Below are 20,216 nucleotides of genomic sequence, written 5' to 3' on the forward strand. Positions count from 1 at the left end.
CCATTTTACAACTGTTTCCTTGGAAACACAGGCATAAAAATGGGCCATGCACAATGGAATGAAATCAAACAAATTAAAATAAATCTTAAAGAATTCCCACTAATCAAAACACCTTTGCTTTGTTAAAATTCATGCAAAAACAGGGATAATGAGTCTTACAATAAGAGCATCGTTAGCCCCACAGTGCTGTAGTCCCTATTTGTTTTGGCCCTGATCCATCAAAGCACTTTAGCACATATGTAACTTTAAATGCATGAGATACCCCAGTCAAGAGAATGAGTCATGTGCTTAAGGTTATTCATGTACTTAAGAACTGCACAAGAGGTGGCTTTGTCTCCAGAGGCTCACTTATTAGAGAGAGGATATATATACACGCACACTCCAGGCTATACATACCTCTGTGGAAGCCATGCTCGGGAATGATAACAACGTATAAAACACTCAAGTCTTCATATAGCATAAGTTATGACTTCTGATTATTTAAAATCGGGAGAAGATAACTGGATAAAGGTAGGAAGACATTAATTTTGAGCAATCTGTTTATATAGGGGTATAAATTTTATTTAACGTAAAAATTGCATGCCAGTTCAAAGAAGAAAAATGACTTTTTTTTGTTGACCTTTGGGATTTTCTTCCATAGGTTTGAAGTGACTTTATAGTAAGATTATAGATCATCTGATAAGAGAACTGTGCCGAGATTTACAGCTACCTTGCTAAAATTTTCCTGCCCATTAAGGGTTTTTTTTTAATTATCAAGCAAACCAACAGTTTTCCTCCCTTTTATTGTAATCGTTATGATAAAGATGGATATATAGATTCTTGTGCTTGCATTCCAGATCCAGTGTGTCAGTTTTATATGGCACGACTATCAAAATGCTGGCAAATCTATTCTTTCTCCCAGTAAAACAGTTACCTTGTACCAGATGATAGCATGTTAATTCTACCACTCCTTGGATAAAAAAGCAATTTGATCGGTGTCTTTTCAGAATACCATTCTTTTTTTTCCCTCTACATTTAGGTAAAAATGTCATGGATAAAGAAGGAATTTCCCTTGGGGAGTTTATTCCGTATCGTACATCACACGATCACTTCTGTCTTTCTCTAACACATCTGGTACCAACAATGCACCACTAACTGATAACAAAACCTAGTTATTACGTAGTTATGTTCAAAGACTTCAGTTGTCAAGGTACTTTTCAAAAGAATTATATATTACTGTCTCATTTCTACAGACAGAAACACGGATGTACAAAGAAACTCCTCATCAGAATTGGTTATTCCCTAGAGATCTTAGATTTGCACCAAGGTATTTTAATTTCACAGATTTTTCCAGAATCTTACAGAATTCAGGTTGTAATGGATGTTTTATTTGACCTAGGCACAGTAAATAACATATAAAACTTAAGCTTGTAAAGTAAAAGATATCTAATGTAAAGCTGAAAATGGGTATCAAATGCTGTTGAAAATCAAGCCCCTTTAGTGTAAGCGCTTAACTTTCAGAATACAAGTCTTGAGACAGGGAGAGAAAATTCATAAAATATTTGAATGTTCACTTCTTCTACCTTTTGTCTTTCCCCACCTCGAAAATTAATTTTAAAAGTACTCAACTCATGCAACTTTTTCCCAGAATTTTTGCCTCATTAGCAGAAAATGTGGAATACTTTAGTACCAACTTTATACTCAGGGATTTAAGAAGCAGATATTGTATGGTTAAAATTTATTTGGTAGCATATATCTGACATTCCAGAGTTCAACACCAGTTCTAGCAGAGATATTTCACATATCTCTGTACAAAAACAAACCTTCATTAATGTAAAATCATTGTTATAATTTTTTCTTCTATCTTACCCCTTCTTTGCATTGGTAAGTTGACCCTTAAACTTTTGGGGCAAAAGCTATCTCCCACCAAACATTAGTGAAATGTCTGCTGGCCCTCACAACATTTTATTAACACAAGTTAATACATAAGAATTGCAACTAATCACTTCAAAACTCCAGAATATCTCTTTTTTTTTTTTTGCCTGTTGTTATGTTTACTTTCACTACAACAGCAGCCAGCCCCAGGAAATCCAGTTTCCAGAGCCTTAGGATAAATGATTGAAGGTGTAAAACATCCCAAATTCTCTAGAAATTGAGTTATTTACAACCTAGTCCCTTGTTCATGTGAGGAGCGATACTCACTAATAAATTATATGTTCCCAAATGTTTTTTACTGCTGTTTTCTTCCCATAGTTTCTGGCAAAAATTTGTACATATAAATGAATTTCTGTGTGATTTTTGTTAAAAGAAGACTTAAACCAAATGTATATATCCTGAAGGAAACCACAAAATACAATTGCTTGTTGTCACTATTGGCATAAATTCAAAGAAATGGCCAAAAAGGGATGCACAGGGAAGTGCTCTTCTCCATTGCCCTTGCTGTTAAGTGTCACTTGAACACAGTTACAATGTTTGCTAACTAAAGGTTTAGACCAGGATTTGAAACTCTTTTTTAATAGAAGTCAACAGGAATTCTTGCCAACTGTAGGGAGAATCCTGAGAGCGCCCAGTTTTATTATTTCATAGGACGCCTTCTATCTTTTAATTTTACATAAACTTCCATGGTGGTTCTTGGAGATCATCTATGAGCCGCGAGGATATAATGTTACTCTCACTTTAGAAAAATACCTTAGTATTTCTTAATACCTTGGTAACTAGTAGGTGGAAACAGCAGGCAAACTGGGGACTCAACCCATGGATTTAATTTTAGCAGTTGCTAAAATATGGGTACATGCTTCAAAGAGGAATGCGCCTCTTCACAACTGCATGTGGCTATCACTGTATTATAGCAAAAGTTACTAGTGCTCAGAGACAACTTTGTGTTGAGAGATGTACCAAAATCATTAGGTATATGCTGGGAAATTTGTGGTCCAGTATCTGTGCAAAATTAACCCTAGCTAAATATACAATTTAATACAGACCTACCATCTCCTACCAAGGACTAGAGGGGTTTTTTTCTGGCATATTGGCTCTGTATCACTTTGTAGCTATTGTCAAACTTTATCCCACATAGTTGTGCCAAATAAACCAAATGAACAGTGTCAGGAGGCTCAAAATTATGTTAGTAACTACATGCTGTGGACGGTAGGTCTCTGTAAACCTCATAAGGCCTTTTTGCCCTGGAAGTCCAACAGTCAAGGTTCTTAGGGCTCCTGTTGCAGATTTCAGTCTTTTTTGGAGACTTAGTTTTATTGAGATTTCTGTTGGCCCTCTTTCCTCACCTTCTTTCTTCCTGTCCAGCTGAACCCATCAAATTCAGATAACACGAGCATGTAACATTCCCCATCGGTGTGTGAGCTGCCTGTGGTGGGGCAGCTGCCTTTCACCTCCTGGTCTCAAAACAAGTCGGTTTTCCAAGTTCTCTGCAAATTCTGCAGAGTAACAATGTGGCTGCTCAGAATTCACAGAAGGATCTCCAGTGTAGGAGAAACCAACGTAGACCATCAGAGAAGAACTTCCTGTGTTTAATCCTGTCTTGTACAAGACCCCAGGCTTCTTGATGTGACATGAAAAACAACCACAGTCACTGCCTGCGTAGCATCATCAGGAATCTCACCATGTAAAATGTAGCTTGTATCAAACCAAAGAACCAAAATTACCACCACTCTCCTTTTTTTTTTTTTTTTTGTAATGACCCACCTGTTTTGTTACCTAATCTCTTTCTCCCTTTTTTCTGTCTCATTGTTTTTAAGCATTTAGCTTGTCACACCTTTAAGAGAGTGTCGCACGGTAGCTGACTGAGCAAGTCAAAAGTCACTAAATTACCAAAGAAATGAAGTATTAAAATTAAATCTCCCTAAAGGTTGCTGATTTCTAATTTTATGTACAAAGAGGAGGGGTGGAGGGGAAGGTTTTGCTTTTCCCTTAATTCTGCCATATTGTCTGATTCACAGCCGGAGACAAACTGAAATGGCCATCTGGTTGATGTGCATACAAAAGGAGTGGTTTGCCAGACAAAGAAACTACCTTTTATCATACAAAGCAACGCATCTCCTCTTCTCAGACTTCCATTTTTCTGGCTGTGGTGGAGCTGCAGGTAGGTATGAGCAGACCTTACCTACCACCCAGATGTATCAGCTGCTGTCAAAATTGTAATGCAAGTACCCGGCGGTTTGAGGGCTCTGTGGTACATTCATAACATGAAATATACCACAGTCATACTGAATATTTTCAGGTCCTGGTTTCTGATTTTAGATAGACCATTCTGAGTTCACTAATTTGCTCCTACCACAGGAGAAATTACAGGATTTTATGTTCAAATAACAATTCAGGAACAATTAGAAATCAGGCTGAGACCACTGTGTAAATGGACCTTTCCAAATCAGGTTATAGGTTTTGTAGCTATTTGATACCATCCATAAATATTCCCGTCTACCTATTGTGATACTAATTCTGTGTCCACATGCAAAAAAGAAAAAATTGAATGCAAAACATCCCCTTTTTGCCCATATCAACTTTTGCAATCTTAATCCCACACATCCAAATACTTCCAAATGGCCAGTCCATACTAGATTGATTTCCTCTACGTTCCAGTTCATACTGCTGATCCCAGCATATCCACCATTCAGACTACGTAAAATGTCCCAGAAATTTAAAATGTTTAAAAAGAAAAATTCGCAGTGGAACATCATGATAGCCATTCCCTCTTTCTGGTGACAGCTGATCAGAGTACTGTGAGAAATTCACGTTAGTTCACACGGACAAGATATCTGCTGTGTTTATGAATGATTTTTTTCCCCTCTATGAGGTACTTTCAGTAGATGAAAGACATATGTATGAAGCACTGGCATTGATGTTTGAAATCAAACCTTTATTTCAATTTTATCACCTTCTCTTCTCCATTGAAACCTCCTGCTCTTGGTACTGGACTCTGCTGACCTCCTCTTAAGGGGGTATTTCATTGCCTTTGCCGCAGTGATAACCATGGAAGTAGAACATCCCATTTCCCCATAAAGCTGTCCAGGGAACTGGAATGGAAATTGCCCTGAACTGAGACTCCACTCCTGAGAGTGGGTTGCTCTGTGCTGATATTCCCCTTCTCTTCATTTCCTTCCATTTTAAATGATTTCTAAAAAAGATTGAAGCAATATGTTTTTCTAACTAGAACGAGGGTCAAAGAAATAAAGCAAGCAAGCAAACAAAAGGAGGGTAAGGAGTGATCCTGGTTTTCTAGGCATAGCTGGGAAGTTCATTTCCCTGGTATGTGGCAGGCATGGCAATATTATTAAACGTTCCCCAGGCAACGTTGCTAGGCTCCAAATTCTGTATTTTTCTTCCAGAAAACAAAACATTTTCCTCTTTCAATCAGCTATCTCCTCCATCAATATGTAACAAAATACCCGCAGTAAATGATATAAAAGCTGTTTAATTTCAGAGAGTGACTGACATTGTATTTATGCTGTCATGGTATAAGGTCATATTAAAACAAGGGACAATCAACTTAAATGTTGATCACATAATATGGGACTGTAATTGCAGCAAAAATACTCTAATAAGATTTTACAGGTCCAATACATTATTTTGAAATAAATGTGCACAAAGGATGTCTTGAAAGATGTTACTGAATTGTAAGTGTCAGTCATGCAAGAAGCAGAGATTTAAAAGCAGTCTTTGTATTCACAGGTCCATGACACGGAGTCCCTATTTGGAATATGATAAAAGAACATTCAAGGACAAAAGCATTTCTTGCCCTAAATTTCCCTTCACTTCATTCAATTATCTACAAACCTATCCTTTTTTCCTTCTGATAATATATGACATCAAATTTCTATGCATTAAGTGAAACTTCCCTCCGTTGGGCAAAGACCTCCAGATTTCTCAGCCACGCAGTAGCAAATTTCGGTCAGGCTTGCCTTTTTTTCCCTTGATCTAATGCAGATATTTATTGAAATTTGCCGTGCATTATGTGACACACATTATGTCACCTACTAAATGAGAAGTAAAACCATTCATTATACTCAAAACAGTCTGGGAAGGTGATTTCACCTTCATCTTCCCTCACAGGAACCCCACAGGAACTCCTCCAACAGAAGACAGAGACCTTGCAGGGACCCTCTGAAGATCAAGGTAGGGGGAAATAGAGTCTGTACCGAGGGCTCTCCATTGCGTCGCTGTAGGCTGAGGCTTGTCAACCAAATTACCTGGCCTGGACTTTTCTTTCTTTACCAAAGGAGTAAAGCAGACTTCCCTGCTACTCCCTTTGTGACCAGTGTGGGAAACAAACAGCAAATAAAATAGGAGTGGGGAGATAGATAGTCCAAAGATAGAAAACTACCACGGTTTAGCTACAACTTAGAGAGAAAGCCAATTCATTGTTGCTCGTGGCAAATGCATTAATTTTTCAAAATACTTTTGTTTCAAAATCTTAGCGTCCCAATGCCTTAGTGTCTCACCACACAGGTTGGTTGCGATAATAAAGATGTCAGATATTCAGATGTTTTGACAAGGTCCACACAAGAACCTCAAGCTTATAATATTATTGAATGTACATGAATATTTTACACTGTTACATTAGGTCCATTTTGGAAACTGCACCATAGGAAATGTCCATGCAGTATTCAGGTGTTTCCCTGAGGATGAACTGGCCACCAACAGCACAGTCAACTGTGAAAAGGTTAAAAGGTTCCACTCTGGGAGAAATGGCTCATATACCTGGTCTGCTGGGCTCCCTGGAACAACACTACTGTAAAAAGCAGTGCAAGACCTTGTAATCCCGAATCAAACTTTTTGATAGACAGGACAGAAACCCAGAGGAGTTTAGCTCAAAAACTCCCTCCTCGTTCTCCTTGCCGCGCGTCTTTGTTTGTCAGATCAAGGATTTGCCACTGACTTTTTATCTAACTCTCAGAGCGCAGGACTAGCAAAATACCATTCTGCCCGGTGAAAATGATGGCCTTATGCTGGGCCATTTCTGTCCCAGTGTCTTGGTGTCTGTGTACTGGTGAGAGGCAGCATAGCTCTTCTCCCATGCATGCAAAAAGTCACATTGGGAGAGAGGAACAGGTGTAGCTAGTAGAAAGGCAACCTATTTATTTATTTTGCAGACATAAAACGTACAATCCAGGATGGTCAGCTATATGTGCAAAATCGGTCAGATGGAACAGGAATGTTATCCATACTCCACACCCAACCGAAAAATAAAATAAAATTAAAAAAAAATTGCCTTTGACAACGCTCTGTTGTACAGTGAAGTGCGTGCCAAGGACTTATTCAAACCCAGTGAAGTTGATGAAAAGACTCGCTGCCATTAACAGACTTTGAACCAGGCCAAAGGACTTTCTAGAATATTTCACGAGTAACGAAGCTAAAAATGAGTAGTTGGAAAGGCTAAGGGCGACAGGGATGTTTCAAAATGTGGTGGTAGAAAACCAAACATGCAAGCAAGCAAACTGAGAAAGACAGTGACCATCTGCCACACGGAGCGGGGACGCAGCCGTCGATCCACTTCTTGTACTGAAGCAGACCCATGGTGGGCCCCGGGAAGATCTCAGGGCAGGATCCCGCGGGCAGGAGGAAGGCTGCCCTGCTCTTCCTCTGTCACCTCGCAGCGTGTCTGTCTTGCTTCAGCCTGGCGATAGGGCTTTCAGGCTGGAAGCCCTCATGTGCAAATTTGAAAACAGTGACAGGCGCATTACTTTTGCTTCCCTTAATAAAAGGAGTTGATCAAGCCAAGGACATAGTAAAAAATAAGTATAAAAAGTAGAAAGAATTAGAAAGAAAAAAAAAAGGATATATTTCTTCACCGCCGCATTCAGGGAAGCTCACCTAGTCCTTAAGTGCTCGTGTAAGTTGCACAAATAACAGAAAACGCCTGGCAGATACCTCCCTGCCTGTGCGAGGGTGGGAATTCGGCGTCTGGGGCTGCTGGTGGTGTGGGCAGAGGCGGAGGGGCCGGATGGGCTGGGAGCAGACAAGTGCTGCAGGAGGGTCAGGCGGATCCCGTAAGGTGCGGAGCCACCTGCTCGGGGGTGTTGGGAACCTTGCAAGATCGGGCCCTTAATGCCGATACGTGATAAGCAACCGTGGCAAAAAGGCTGTACTAAGATATTTGGCCAAAAATGGGGAAACAAAAATCACTCTAATTAGTGGTAGCTGTGGCATTTTTAGCGTAAATGGGAAAACCCAGCATTTAATACATAGCGCAAGGTTCATTTGCAGCCATATAATCTCTGACAGCTAATGCCTGATAAACCCTGCCTAAATTGGAATTTTATTATATCTATTTTATTATATATCTATATTTATTCTGACCAAAGTTGGACAAACTTGTCCAAAAGACTAGGGGTCCATTTTATGTGCTTGGGTGTCCAAGCACCTGCCAGCTGTTTGTCCCTTGAATTGAGGACATCATGTTTTCAATTTCCTTCAATAAAGCTATGAATCTGGCAATTTGCTGGCCTGCTTCAGCTAAACAGAAAGGACAATTTGAGAAAGATCATAGTTCAGGCTCAGTCAGACGGAAACGATTGAAAACAGAGAGCTGGCCGCTATGTTTCCCCAATGCAGCTTGCTGTCGCAGTTTGACTGACAAACTGACTTTTTTGAGGTGCTCATGCCCATTTCAGTCAGAGTTTATTGAAGGTGATTTTGATCTTCTCCATGAGGCCACAGCAGCGGCCATGCCATCTGTCACCTTGATTGCATCGTGGATTCTCTGGAGAGAGTGCGATGGCTCCTGATCATTTACAGATTGTGCTGCTTTCGCCTCCATAAGGACCACATGCACAGAGCCAGATGGTGAACATACACGCTTATTATAAGTCTTTATCTCTGTGCAGGAAGGAGAGGCACCATTAGATCTCCCTCAGGAGCTCTGCTCCTCTCTACCATCATGCTGCTCTTCGGCAAATACAGTCTTCTTCAGCTGTCATCAACCTACCTCTGAAAATTAAAAAAATAAACAATAATTCCATCAGCGCAGGCACGAGACGTACAGACACTGCCACAAAGCAGCCCCCCCGCTCCCCGGCACACACATACACTCAGGCTCCCGCGACTGTCAGCGTTAGGTGGAAAACAAGTTTGTCCGCGAAAAAAAGACAGTTAGTGTGCAATTAGGAGAGACTTCTTTATGAAAATAAAGCGATGCCATTCCGGTTGTTCTTGGCACATTTTTTAATTCAGCACGTTCTTTCTTCAAAGCAAAGCCTGAGCGCGCGGTGGCTGTTTTTCCGAAAGGCAGCTTTGTGTTTGTGCCTGTGTTTCTCCTGCCGGAAAGCAGTGATGGGATGGTGGTTGCCACGGGTTGCGTGGCTGAAATCCGGCTGCCAGGGCCGGTTGGAAGGGGAGCCGGCCACGGGGAGCCGCGCTGGGGCCGGGGCCGGCTGGGAGAGGGAGCGGGGCAGCCGCCGGAGAGACGATGGCAAATGCCTGAGCGTAGGGGTGGACCGCTGCAAATAGGTTTGTTGAATCCTCTCGGCAAAGGGCAATCCTCCAGTCACTCTTTTGCCGAGGGAGAGGGAAGCATCGGCAGCCTGCGCATAGCGAGGCTCACCTCCACTCATTTAATCCACATACCGTGGGCATGACCCTGGGCACAGGCTGCCCGATTGCACAGTTTGAGCGTTCCTCGCCAAGATTTCAGTTTTCTTTTTGCAGTTTCCGCATAACAAACACTTAATTGCTGTTAACACGGTTTTTCCTCGTTAGCCGCTATGTTCCCACTAAACGGCAGTTCCTCCTTTAAAGAGCTGTAATTATTAAATCTTAAAATCTTAGCAGAAGCAGCATTGCAGACACACATTTCTGAGCTTTGCCAAGCACAGAGCATCCTTCAGAGTGAAAACCTGGCCTACTTCCAACTACAGTGTCTTTCCCGCAGCACATGGAGATTAATTTGTTTGTTTCTTTCTTAAAAGTTCTTCTTTTCTGAAGACTGGATGTCAGGGAGATATGATTCAGACACGAGACCGACACCTTCCAAAATGCTAAGGAAACTTGTTAGGGTCACAATCCCAGAAATGAAAAAAAAAACAAACAGGAAAATGAAAAAAATGCATTAAGAAAGAAGAGAATGTTCTGGGGTTTTGTTAAGAAGAGGCTGATAGATTAAGATAGCATTAGTTACGTTGATTTTTCCTTGCTCTTTTTCTTACATGTAAAAACAGGCCTCATATCAACGTCATCTATGATTTCTCTTTATTAATTGTTGGTAGAAATACTACAGTTGTTAAGTAACGTCTACTACAGGAAAACCTCAGTTTCAATATGCTGAGATTCTGCCCCACTTTGCCCTTTATTCAAATCGCGTGGAAGAGAAACTCACGTTTTCTTAAAAAATACTACATTTCTCCGCAGGTAACACCAGGTTTAAATTCTAGCTTTGGCAGCTCTCACAGATGACAGCAAATCTTTTTTTTTTCTACTTTGGAATAACTTACTGCATCAAATAGCATCTTCCAATTTTGTCATAAAGCTTTTAATATTTTACAGGATCCTTCCCCACATTTTATGTTTCAGATCCTGGATGCTGTGGCATCAAACGAAAAAGAAAGGAATTTCTCCCCACAAATTAAAAACTAGTTTTCAAATATGAAATTAAATAGGGAAAACCACATACGTATGTTTAATATATACCAATATCACGAGCTTATAGCAGGACATTATGTTAGTCACCTTACAGTTTTGCATAGGCTACTAGCTGATGTTGGTCTTACATTTTGTGAATTTGTAATTCCAATAGAAAAATATAAGGTCTCTAAGTGGTATTACAAGAGCAGTACATAGAAAAATCCTTGTGATAACTAGCAATTTTTTCTGCCTTCTTTTGTCTGGGTCTGTCCATCCCAAGTATCCCTTCTCAAATTAGGCTAGCATGTGGCTATCATGTATCCCCTCTGTGGATAGAATTATATATTGTGTTCAAAATCTCTGATTAATCTGATTAAACTAGTGAGTGACTAATCCTTTAATCTCCTTGAGAGCACTGTTATCTCTGCTGTGTGTCAGATTTGTAACTAGTAATCAGTTAAGTAAATGCTAAAAGTTAAGCAAAAACTATTTTGGACCCACTTTAGCATCTGTTTTTAGTTACTGACCTTTACAGTTGAAATTGTATGGAGAACCTGAGTGAAAATAAGAAATTGCCTGTGGTGGCAATTCTCCTGCTGAAAGCGTATCAGTCACCAAGGACCAACTTGCTGCTGCTCCCCTGTTCTTCAGTGATTTAATTATAAATGGACAGGTAACTTCCCCTTTGTTTTGTTTCTTGCAGTCTGGAAAGCAAATACAAAACATGCTTTCTGTGTATTTGTAATTTAGAAAGGAAGCTGTGTTGCTAATTAATTTCTGTGTGCTTTACCCTTCCTTTTCAATAGAGTCAGAAATCGTTGCACAACCTTTACCTGAGCAAACACAGGCACCGCACTAAAAAAAAAAAAAAAAAAAAAAAAGTGTTTTACCTTAATAAAAGGAGACTGTGTGGAAGGAGATTTGGGGCAGGGGAAGGAAAATGTGCAATCTTTGTAGAAAAAAAATGTGTAGACCTATTGCTGGCAGATGTAAAAGCATCAAGTCAATATGGTAACAAGGATCAATATGCCCTCAGGCAAGATATGACTATGACAATGCTGAATGCATGTATAAATTTACCACTCCAACTAGCTGCCTAGAATAAAATAAATTCAAAGCAACCGTGCAAAGAGAAGTAAATCTTGAACCTGGTATCCAGCTCACAGAGGTGGCCAGGACACCAGGAGATGTTGAGAGGGGCCAGTGGGAACACCTCCAGAGGAGCTGGCCCTTAGTCCCTTCCTGCCATCATCCATGTGGCCTCAGGTCCTGGTTCCTCACAATAGTACCCGTGGGGGATGCACGAGGTATATTCAGTTTCATGAAGTTTCATGGGGGCTACCCTTCTCAAAACTGGCTTTTCCTGGTGTTTTATATTTGCAGATTACTTCATCCAGACCACCCTTTACTCCCAGACAGGACACCTGAGTGAAGACGGGGGGGGTACTCCTGCGTCATGGAGGCAGCAGAGTATTTCCTGAACGGCTCTTTTCAGGTATTTTCTTTGGGGAGGGCATCACTGGTGAGCAACTGAGGATTGGCAGAGTAAAACTTGGGGCGAAATGACCATCCTTGCTCACTTTATAGGGGATATCAGCCAGGCCTGTCCAGAACTCAAAAGGTTGCAGAAACACTGTAGATTTCTATAAACCCATCTATATAGTGACTTTTCAAGGAAACCTTGGATAAAGAACATCATCTATTAATTATAGTAACACACACAAACAAAACATTGTAGCACTAGAAGACTTTTGTCCTTTTTTTTTTCCAAGAATATCTTTAAATGTGCTTATTTTACCCCGACAAAAAAGGGAGTGAGTCAGGCAGACATGAGAAATATCTAAGTAACAAGGAATATGAGCACAATAGATTTTAGGCCAGATTCCTCTTTGGATGCCCAAGCTGGTCTCCCACAGATTTCTATGACAGCCACATTGACAGCAGTGGGAATCAGGCGTACTCATCCAAGGGCATAATTTGGCCCATAATGTATGAGGTTTGTCCAGCTTGTGAAAGCAGCAAGCAGTGTATTACAAACACTGCCTCTGTGCAGCTTACTGGGGGTTTAAATCCTCCGTGGCATTTTCTGTGCCTCTAAAACGCATTTGATAAAAATAGCAGCGGCTGCTTGAATCAATACCTGTTGAAAGAACTGACCTGCTAAAAGAATTAAAATTTGTTGCAACAAGGTTATCCATTTAACAGGTTTCTACTTGAATAACCAAACAATCCACATTTTATAGCCTAGCTAAAGCCACGGTGCATCCACCGGAGAAAGTCTGATATTTTCCATCCTTGCTTCTTAAGGCTGTCTGGGCAAATATTTTCTACCCCTGCTCGCAGCGATTTCTTTTCACCCAGACGATGGTAATGACTTACGTAATTATGACTTTGTACATGAGCTGAACTCCCTATGGATGTTTATACTCTTATTATCTTTAACCTAATCCAGCTTTGTCAGTGAACTCTCACCTCAGCGTCTCGGCGGGGGATCAGCTGGTGGCTTGAGAGGAGAGCAGGGTGCATTAATCTTATGGGCTATGACCATCAAGGAAGGGAAGGAAGGCGGAGGTCCTTTTCTCTCTGCTTCTGCCCAGCTGACTGGCATCACTAGAAGCTGTTTGCAGCCACCCTGAAGAAGGCAGTCCACTCACACATGGGCTTAGAGGTCATGCTCACCAGGCCTTGGTTTTTCTTTGCTAAGAGATCCCGTTGAACTGCTCGGGATAATTTGACAAACTTTTTTTTTTTTTTTTAAAAAAAGGAATTTACTATTCATTTTTCATTGTTGTTATTATTTTGCAGCTCCCATACAATTAATTCCCACTCTTTTCCTTGCCCAGATGCACTGGGCAAGAGATTCAAGGAGCTTTCACTAGTATAAACTTCTCGCCCCAAGATGCTATTTGCCTTCTGCTTCTCCCCCTTCTTTCCCTCACATATCCCTTCAACCTGTACCATTAAGTGTAGTGGTAGAAGAAAACAATGTCCCATAGGGCAGAGGTAAGTCTTCCTTCTGGCTAAAAATATGTTTTGGGAAACTGGTGGACTCAGCACAGTATGGTCTTTGTAACAGGCAGGGAAAAGGGCTGTCACCAGGAGGGACTGACCCTCCAGTCTGAGCTGGCTGAACTGAAAATTCAATGAGAAAAAGTAGGTCTAAGTCTAAGTAAAACATTGTTTAAAGCTATTAAATGGAAACACATAGAAAATTTTTCAAACCCTGCTGAAGCTTTTGGCTTGACACAGTTATATGTTTAATTTCATTCTGAGGGTCTTCAGTCCTTTTAAAATCATTTTCCCTTCTTATAACTATATCACCCATTATATGAAAAATAAAAAACGAAGCACAAATGTTACAGTAAATGTTTTCAGAATTCTTCTAATTCCCCACCTCTTCCAAACAACTAAAAAGGAGTCATCATATTCTGCCCAGCACCACAAATCATTTCAGTCCACCTGGAACGACCCTCTTTGCTCGTTCACTCTCCATAGAGAAGTCTCTGGTTCTGCCATGAGCCCAGTGGAAGGTGGAGGGAACCCTGCCAAGGCACTTCCCCGGACACCGGCAGCACCTGGACCTTGCTGCTGGACCCAGCTCTCCTGCCACTTTCTCACAACCATGCCCCAGAACAACTGAATAGTGCCTGTGTCTGCTCCCCAGGGTGGGCAAGGTCTTGGTTGACACCATTCTTTTGTTTTCCTTCAAAATTCTTTTCCTCCCCCAGGGAAGTGACTCCTGCCCACGGTGGGTCACTCCTGCCCAGCATCAGCACATACCTGGGGGTACTGGCAACAGCCTGCGGTCTTGGCAGTACCTTGAGAAGAGAGTAAGGAAAAGGGCAAGGAAAAACAATGACGGGCTCATTACGGGATATGAGTGAATTTACTATTACTTACCTCATAAATGGAACAACGACAGGAGGTGTGATAAACCATCTGTAAAATTTTTGAGAATTAATTTGAGATCTTGGTCCAATTTCTTCTGGCCATATTAAACGCTGAGCTAAGTGGAGGTTTTCTCTTCCCAGGAAAAAGCACCAAGACTGAAGCACGGGAGCTTGTGAACAGGGACCCAGACTGCTAAGATCCAGTCTGTCTGCTGAGACTATTTCTGGTCCCCTTGAACTGCCAACATTTTTCAGTCACAATGTATTTGCTGGTGGGTTTCAACCCTCATCAACAATTCTGTATTAGTTTGCCAGTTCTAACACTCATCCCTTTTCCTGGAATTTTGAAATCTACACTGAATGCTGATTTATAACTTTCAACATAAGTTACATGCACGGTATGTTAAGTGATCATGAACCAAAACTCTCAGTGATTTAAGGGCCAGAAATTCACCAAGGTGTGTCCTCAGCCATATGGGCAAGCAAGATCCAAAGTCAATAAAGAACTTCCTGGTTTTTCCTTTGGACATTGCTAAGTTTGGGATTTTGTGTATGTGTGTCGCCAGAAAATGAAATCAACAAAAGCAGTACAGCCTGCATCATCTTTTCACACTGTTAAGGTTATAAATGACCTCTCTGTATGAGAACCACATGTTAATACATTTTTTGGTAGTCTAAGTACCCACTTTTTTTGTCCAAAGAAAAACAATTCAACTACAGCAACAGCAAGAATGAAATGAAACTGTAACAACAGTATTGACCCATTTACGTTTTATTAGAGAAAACCTCCCCGATCAATTAAAAAAAATACACTTCAGTGCCCCATAAGAAACCAGGAAATCAGATTATGTCTAGGTCCCTTAATCTGGCATTCAATTTACTTAAATTTTTTCACTACAAAATTTTTCGCTATTTTTCTTCTCTATATACCGTTATGCATTTCCAACACTGCACTGCACTGGATTCCTCTTGTCCTGTTATTCAAGAATAAAGTATGCATACCAGTATTACATGGATACGTAGGCATGGCTTGACAAACCATTTTTGGATGAACACGAGCTCTGTGTATAGCATTGTTCCTTACGGTGGAATTAATAGTCATGTCTTTAGATTTGTTTTATGCATCTCATTGACTGATGAGATTAAATGCCCACCACTGGTGCAGCAAAGCTTGTTCATTTTCCTGCAACAGAACTTCTACTCTAACTGCCAGAAAAGTCTGTGGCTGCATTTCTCAGAGCTTCTCACCCAGTAGGATCTTCCTTCCGAAGTACTCCTCATTTCCACCTGCCTTTCCTCTTCAAAGTTAGCAGCTGTGGTTCTTCTGTACTGAACACTGGTTGGGTACAAGAGCACTGAGGGGCAAGCAATAGCTGCAATAGCTAGTGCTGATATGTCGTGTCCATATGGACATTATAACTTAACATTAACGCCTTTCTTTACTGAGTTTGATCCTGGCCCCATGAGTCAAACTCTAGCTGTCAGGGGACTTGTTGTAAGTAATGGTCATTTGTGTTTCATAATTATCTTGAATAAACACAATTAGTTCCACATTCTGCTGTTTTCTTCCTAAGGCATCTGTAAACATTCTGTACTATTCTAGCAAATGGCTTTTGGCAATCATTAAAAAAAAACCCAAAGCAAAATGGTTCTCAGTGGATCCTTTTAATTTATTCTAAGGAGCATGCCCAGAGGAGTAATGAGACCTACTAGACAATAATGGCAAAGGGATATTATCTTTCACTTAGTTAACCATCGTAACCCACTTTGAAGTATCTCGATCATGGTCCTCATGTGGTTAAATTAGAACATAGACTCAAAAGTTTTCACTTCAGGGTTTCTCCCATAGGCCAACCTAATGTATTTGGTATAGAAATAATGCAGGCATCTTACTTCCATTCTCCCATTAAAAACGATATCCAACAAAGCTAGCTGAAAGTGTCACTAAAGCAAAAAAGGAGTGTAGAAATTTTTTACAGCACCAGGCATGCAAAAATCTATTTTTTTCTCAAGGCTGCTGATCCTTTGCAGCCTTTGGGCACTGGTCAAGTTACTTGTCCTCTCTGTGCCCCATTTATTCTACCCGTGACATAGGGACAGATAGCATTTTCCCACTTCTGTAGTTCTCTTTAGATTGAAAACACTCAAATTCATGATAATACCATCCCCTATATAACAGTGGCACGGGGTTTATATATGGTTAAGATAATAGAATAGTATTTCCTCAAGATAACGGACTCTTTCTTTTAGATTGTACATTAGGAAAACAGAAAATCAGCAGTCCCAGCCCATTACAAATGAAAAGACCTTGCAAAAATAAATTACTGAATGACGAGAAAGAAGCGCTGCAGTCCGTGTTCTAGCAAGCAGGCAGTTAAAACCGGGAGGAAAGTGTCAATTGGTAAAATTAGCTAAAAAGTTACTCTGAGTTTTTGCCCTACATTTGGACTATCAAAACTGAGGCAAACTTTTCAAAGCAAATTGCTGAGGATTGCCAAGTTAACAAGCTGTTCTGTGCTGCAAGGGACATATTTATGGACATACTTTCAACAAGACGTACCTAGTGCTACCAAGCTGTGCTGTACTAAAGAGCAGTAAGTATCAGATAAACTGATTTTTTTTAATAAAGGATTTCACACATGAGAATGATTAAACACAGCTCAAATATTCAGAAGTGTACAAACTAGCCCTCTCTCCCCAAACCCACTCCTCTTTTCTGCTACAATAGTGTCTAAACAAAGTAAGAAAAGCCAGGAAATTCAAAGATAAGAAGGTTACTATGCAGAATTTTATAATCCATGCACTTGTGAAGAAGACACTGTGAAGTTAATTATGGATGAGTACTAGGTCTTCAGTAGTAACTCTTATTTTAGTGGGGTTGTATGTAGCATCTTTAACGACATTTCAGAGTATGCCTTTTGAATCTATCAGTTTCTTGTTTCTTAAGGGATGTGTCTTTAAATTGTTTCACAACCTGTACTCAAGAAAAAAGCTCTAAAAACTAATTCTAGCCTACAAGACAAACAAAGCTAATATAGCAAGCAAGAATACCAAGGCAAAGGACTTACTGCTGGCCACTTGTGATAAGGCGCAGGGAGTTTCATGGCAATTCTCTTCAAAAATCAACCTTAACCACTTGTATGTGATGGGCCAAATGCTCTGAATTTCTCTGTAAGTTCCCACCAAGGCAGAGTTATCTCCAGACACAAGATTGTTTTACACACCCTCTGTTCCTTTGTGGCTCCTAGCCCTCAGGAAGAGTACAGTGATATGGTTGACTTCAGTTCTTGTTCACAGAAGGGTAAAGTACTGAATTTGCATACCTTTCCATTACCGGGGGCTAAGAACGTGCACATGGAGGGTACCCATTGCTGGGAGGACACTCATTATCCAGCCATCATACATGTAAGCCCACCAGAGGTGTTACAAAACCTGGCCGATAAAGCCTACAGGGCCCATAAACAAAGCCAACTTTAACTCAACAGGCCTCAATGAGGCCTTCAACCTCATTTGTGCTCCCTGATTCAGATTAGAAATGTTGCTGTGAAGAGGCAAGGATTCATATCTCTGAGCTTGTTTCAAAGCTAGCTGGGCATTTTGGGTCTACTTATACTCTAGAAACACCACAAGTTTATGTGGTATGTGTCTCTGGTGTATTCCAACCAGAACCAGGAGGGAACTCCATGATTTTAAAAATGTTATGAGTCATTTCATTTTTTCCTATAGCCCCCTTCTTTCACATAACCTTAACCATGGTTCTGAGTAGCTGCTGTCTACCATGTCATTTGTACGTTGGAAGTGTCATATAGAACACACACGTGCATCTTCACTTATCCTTTTTATCAGATGAAATAATTCTATTCAGTACACCTTTTTTACTATTTCTGAAAAAAAAAAAAAAAAACCATTAAAATTTTCTGGTTTTCACCAAATATGAGGTTTAGCTTTTGTTATTTTAAAACACAGAGCTCCTAATGGCTTGGGTAGGGGCTAAAAAAAAAGGAATTTGAATTATAGAAGAACAAACAGCAGAATTTAATCTAAATAAGTAATCTGCATGCAGCACAAAACCCAGAACACTGGAGAATGTTTTCTCACTTTCCTTCTGGACTCCTACCGTTCTCAAAAAATGATTTAATATTTATCTTTAAGAATAATCTTAACCTTAGGGGCTTTCAGGGAGATATGTTAATTTACCTATATCAGACATAACAATATCACTTACTGAAATATTTGGAAATACATTCATTCTGATGCCTGTAAGTCAGATTTCTTCTTTTTAAGTGCGAACTCGAGTTTTGGAGGTTTTTTTCCTCCTACTTTTGGTAAGAGATATTTAAGCAGAAAGAGCAGCTTGTTTCCTTGACAGCAGAGAACCAACTGTTTTGGTTTTCTTTGTTCCATGTCTGTTCAACATACTGTATCCATAGAAATAGCTGCTGTCCCAGAAGTTCAAGCATTTTGTATTATATATACCCAAAGACTGGGTTAATGCTACCTTAACTTTGCAGAGTTCCCATCATAAAATTTCACAAATGGAAAAAAAAAAAGTAAGTAAAGGTTCCCAAGGCAACGCTGTACATTCTGTATGTTTTCTGATTTACATTTAACCTTTCAAAAATATCAATATTAAGCTACACTTTTAAGAAATAAAGACAAATGTAATGCATTGCTTATAGGCCGCATCAGTGACTGGCTGTTACAATGGAAACTGCTACTTTTGCTTTTGCCATTTTTGTGTTGCAGAACGTGAAGAACTGCTTGCTTTTGCCGAGTGTGCCAGTTTGCAGCAGACCTAATACTTCACCAAACGTTTCCTCCTATTTCAGAAGTGAAGTAATGTAAAAACAGGTAGTCTAGGTTTTATATTTGAGGGCCAGAGTCTCACTTCCAAGACAAAAATGCAGCTGATGAGCAGTACCTGCAAACAATCCCCTATTTCTCCTCCCTCAGGCCTCCCTCCTTCTCAGCTCGTGCACCACACAACTCTACCTCTGCACGAGAAACACCAAGTAAACCCCAGCCTTTTTCTGTCTCTGAGATGAGGGGACAAATATTTTGAGGATGAAGATTGGAAAGGTTTTAGCCAAGGCAAGCATGAGAGCCTCGGGCTCCACGTTCTCCTCTAACATGGCATTTTACAAAGATGCTTCCCACCACCTGAAAAGTTTCGGGGGGAAGGATGACTTCCCAGAGAGCTGTGAAACAGAGGGAATGAATACGACGAGGTAATAACTGAAACAGATTTGTAACTTTTGCTTCAATATCCTTTGCCTGTGGTTGTTCACAAAACACTGGGTGTGCCTGTGGAAACCACGAAAGTTCCCACCCTCTAGAAGAACAAATCATCCTTCAACTTCAGGATTTAGAGAATCCCCTGCCACGAGGGCCAGGGGTGCTCCGTGCTGCCTGGTGTACAGAAAGGGACTTAATTAAATCACAAATCACACAATTCCAGGCCTAGTTGCTAATTCGAGGCCTAGTTGCTATTTGACTCGGGACAGACTTATTTTTAATTTTACTCCGAAAAGAAGCCGTCTCCCAGCACTGTGCTACCCAGCTCCCACCGGCTCTCTGGCCGCCTTCGGGTGTCGCAGCGAGGAGGGGGATCTGCGGTGGGGCCGTCTGAGTCGTGGGAAGTGTGACCCCCCCCCATGCATGCCTGGCCTTCCTGGGCTGTGGAATATTGATGAGCTGCGAAAAAACCCCAGCGAGGCTTGTTCCTGCGATTTGCTGTGCCTGCTAGCTCTGTCTCGCTGTATATATGTATACATGCGC

General features: G+C 40.7%; 1 long non-coding RNA gene across 1 annotated transcript; it reads left to right on the plus strand.

The window, feature by feature from the left end:
* The first annotated feature begins 284 nt into the window (after positions 1-284).
* LOC141739582 (uncharacterized) lies at positions 285-16,063 on the plus strand. Its single transcript, XR_012585744.1, has 5 exons — positions 285-510; positions 3,933-4,075; positions 6,043-6,105; positions 11,932-12,043; positions 14,580-16,063. It is a non-coding gene; the product is annotated as an uncharacterized LOC141739582 (long non-coding RNA).
* The last annotated feature ends 4,153 nt before the right edge of the window (positions 16,064-20,216 follow it).

The sequence above is a fragment of the Larus michahellis genome, chromosome 2, assembly GCF_964199755.1.
Source record: "Larus michahellis chromosome 2, bLarMic1.1, whole genome shotgun sequence".
Taxonomy (NCBI): domain Eukaryota; kingdom Metazoa; phylum Chordata; class Aves; order Charadriiformes; family Laridae; genus Larus; species Larus michahellis.